The sequence below is a fragment of the Oryx dammah genome, unplaced genomic scaffold, assembly GCF_014754425.2.
Source record: "Oryx dammah isolate SB20612 unplaced genomic scaffold, SCBI_Odam_1.1 HiC_scaffold_8, whole genome shotgun sequence".
Lineage (NCBI taxonomy): Eukaryota > Metazoa > Chordata > Mammalia > Artiodactyla > Bovidae > Oryx > Oryx dammah.
The window spans coordinates 55,519,261-55,523,264 of record NW_024070192.1 but is presented as its reverse complement, the minus strand read 5'-3'; the positions used below and the strand labels follow the sequence as shown (position 1 = coordinate 55,523,264).

The 4,004-nt window shown below is 37.9% G+C and overlaps 1 pseudogene; it reads left to right on the top strand.

Annotated features, from left to right (window-relative positions):
• The first annotated feature begins 319 nt into the window (after positions 1 to 319).
• On the top strand, positions 320 to 2,182 carry LOC120866690 (annotated as a pseudogene).
• The last annotated feature ends 1,822 nt before the right edge of the window (positions 2,183 to 4,004 follow it).

Genomic DNA, 4,004 nt, shown 5'->3' with positions numbered 1-4,004 from the left:
TTGCCATTTCTTATTCCACAGGATCTTCCCTACACAGGGATCAAACCCATGTCTCTTCCATCTCCCACATTAGCAGGTGGATTCTTTACCACTAGCACAACCTGGGAAGCCTATATATATATATATATATATATATATATATATATATATATGCTTAAGAACACAAAAGCACATTATTTACTGAGGTCCTCAGAGCTTAGATCCAACAAAATAGAAGGGCTTCAGAAAAATTATTTGTACTGCTAATGTATTTATATGTATTTTTATGTATATCTGCTTGGATACATATGATATATGCTCCCTTTCATCAGATATAATAATGGAACACAACGAGGCAGCATGCTCTGTGAGTGAGTTTGCAAGTTCTCTACCTGATGTGCCACGTTCAGTGCTAGGCAGTGGAGTTCACAAAGGTGAACAAATTCTGCCTGCTAAGTCACTCCGTTGTGTCTGACTCTTTGCGACCCTAGGCACTGTAGCCTACCAGGCTTCTCTGTTGATGGGATTCTCCAGGCAAGAATACTGGAGGGGATTGCCATTTTCTTCTCCAGGGGCTCTTGCTAACCAAGGGATCCAACCCGCATCTCTTGTCTCCTGCATTGGCAGATGTGTTCTTTATCACTAATGCCACCTGGGAATTACAGAGGACATGGAATCTGTACACAGTTTATGATAATGAGAGACTATCAGTTATGTAAGGGAAATATGTAATATTTTAAGAGTCTATGGCTAACCACTCTTAAAAACAAGACAGCAAGCCCCAAATGGAGTCACTTATGTGAAACTCCACTTACCAAACCAAGACTTACATAGAGGTTTGGCTCTCCCAGAAATGTAACCTCAAACTAGTCAATCAGGAATTGCCTTAATTTTCCTAATAGATTAAAGAAAAGAAAATTTACGATAACCAACCTGGGTCTTCCCAGGTGGCGCTAGTGATAAAGAACCTGCCTACCAACACAGGAAATATAAGAGATGCAGGTTTGATCCCTGGGTAGGGAAGATCCCCTGGAGGAGGGTGTGGCAACCCACTCCAGTATTCATGCCTCGAGAATTCCATGGACAGAGGAGCCTGGCTGGCTATGATCCATAAGGTCGCAAAGAGTTGGCCACAACTGTAGAAACTTAACACACACCAACTTGCTTTCTTCTCAATGTAACTTCCTATTCTTGCTCCCTTCTGCCTAAGAAAGTCTCTCATTTTGTACACCCCTGAAGTTCCTTTGGGTCTGGTTGTTTGTATGCTGATTCAAGTTTATTTTTAATATGTCTCAGTTTATGTTTTAACAGTTCTAGTGTCAGAAGAGGGAACCAAAGGAGACCCTCAAAAACCACCCTGGGAGCAAAAGCAACCATACTTGGGAACCTGTTGAGCCCTTGAGCTTGCTGCTTTCTTGTTCCCTCTGGAAGTGGTAAGCAATGTATATTCCTCGAGGAAGAACTAGTACCCTGACTTACGATTACACTGTAGTTTCTTGACTGCTCCTTTGCTTCTGCATTCCCTTCCTTCTCTTTTTAACAACAGATTGAATCTACCCTTCGGAACTCAGAGAAGGTCAACTAATTACTACATAATCAATCGAGAAACTTGATTAAGAGAGCGAGCCAGACAGCAGCGAGCAGGGACCCACCCGGCTGAGCCAGCCGAGCAGCCAGCGATCTGAGCACCCCCCAACCCCACGCCCTTGAGCCCCGCAGCCGTCCCCCGCAGGCCCGCTGCCCTCCCTTGACCCATGGCTGAAGCGGATTCAGAAAGAGTTAAGTGATCTACAACGCGACCCACCTGCTCACTGTTCGGCTGGACCTGTGGGAGATGATTTGTTCCACCGGCAAGCAACTATTATGGGGCCTCCCGATATCGCATATCAAGGTGGAGTCTTCTTTCTCACTGTACATTTTCCGACAGACTATCCTTTTAAACCATCAAAGGCTGCTTTCACAACAAAAACTTACCATCCAAACATAAACAGTAATGGAAGTATTTGTCTTGATATCCTGAGGTCACAGCAGTCAACAGCTCTGACTGTATCAACAGTTTTATTGTCCATACATTCTCTGTGACCCTAATCCAGATGACCCCTTAGTACCAGATATCGCACAAATCTATAAATCAGACAAAGAAAAATACAACAGACACACAAGAGAATGGACTCAGAAATATGCAATGTAAAGTCAAAAAAAATTTCATATATACCAGAGTACTGTAAAATCTAGGTTTTTTCAACATTAGCAGGAAATTGAGCACTGTTTACTGTTTCACTGTACCATGAAATCTTTTGGTTTTTACCATTTTAAATGTATTTCTGAAGCAAGACAAAACAAACTTCCAAAAATATTCTTGAGACTGTGATGAGAGGATTTATCATTTTGTATGCATTGAGAAAGACATTTATTAGGGTTTTTAAGATACTTGGACATCTCCATCTTCAGCTTACAAGATCTACAATGCATCCAAAAAGCAACCAAATTGTGTTTCTGCTGAAACTAGATGTTTTTATATGAAAAATACTGTATGTGTTATCTAAGATGTCATCAGTTTTATAAATATGTATTCAGATTTCATTCTTTGTTAGCTCACTTTATAATTTGTATTTTTTACTGTATAGACCAAATATATTCTATCTACATGTATGTCAACTTGTTATTTTTTTTCTGTGAACAGTATTGAAAAAACCCAACAGCTGATAATGAAATGAATTAACTATCTGTCTCCCTTGTCTTGGGGTATTCTGTCGATTGACTGCAGATTTCTTAAACCTGAAATGATCTTTACACTGTAATTCTCAGTGTACTGATTATGGAGAAACACTTGTTTTGGTTTTGTTATACTTGGCTTAACTTTATTACAATGTTTATTAATTGCACTGCTAGGTAGAAAAATGTGTAACTTTTATTTGCTGCTAGTCACATCTGAATTTTTTTCTGTATAGACAATATTATATTGATATCTTTTACAGATCTTAATGTAGCTTTTTCCATTTAAATAAAATGATTTTTCTACTTAAAAAAAAAGAAAAAGAAACTTGATTACAATAACCAGAACACCAAAGTTTTAGATATTTCATATTAATAACATTCGCCTATATAATATAACCTGAAAAAGCTTATCACTCATTTGACAATGCTTCTCATGTAATTTAACATACCAAATAACAAAGGCCTCTTTTCCCCTCATTCTCTGGGATCATAAATGATTAGATTAAAGTTTCAAGTAGCTGATTTATATCTCAAAATCACAAGACGACAAATGTATATTCATTCTAGAAAACTAGCTTCCTATATCTGCACATGCAAAAGCGTGTTTTAGAATATCCAAAGAGTTCCACCTTAGCAATTTTCCAGGATTTTTTAAAACTATTAACTCATGTACACCTGTGGCTGATTCATGTCACTGTATGGCAAAACCAATACAGTATTGTAAAGCAAAATAAAGTAAAAATTAAAATTAAAAAAAAAAAAAAAAGACAGCAGGTACTAGAGCCAGTCTATCTGCAACTTCCAAGATGTGTGACCTTGGAGAATCTGCCTAACTCCTCTGTGCCTTGGTTTTCTCACCTGCAAAATGAATGTAATAATATTTCCTACCTCATAGGATCTTTATGCAGATTAAATAAATGAAATAAGTCAAGAACTTAAAAAAAACTATCAAATATTCAATTTAGTCATAAGAAACAGCAGTAATAGAAAAAAAAACATATCATTCACTCACATTCACATGCCTTATTTTCAGAGGAACAAGAATCAGTGTTTGCATTACAAGTTCCCCGTAACAAGAGTCAAAACCAGGAAGAGAGAACGGGACGTTCATGCACACACCCACGATAAAAGCCAAACAAATTCCAAGAGGCTCACTTTGATACAATAGCAGAGCCATTAGGAACTCTTGTTCTCCAGATTCAAGAGTACTGAGGTCAAACAGTATTACAGTAAAAAGGATCATTCTTTTATTCATGAGAGCATAACTAAAGATATCCATTTTGCAAAATTACACCCTAAGGGACTAC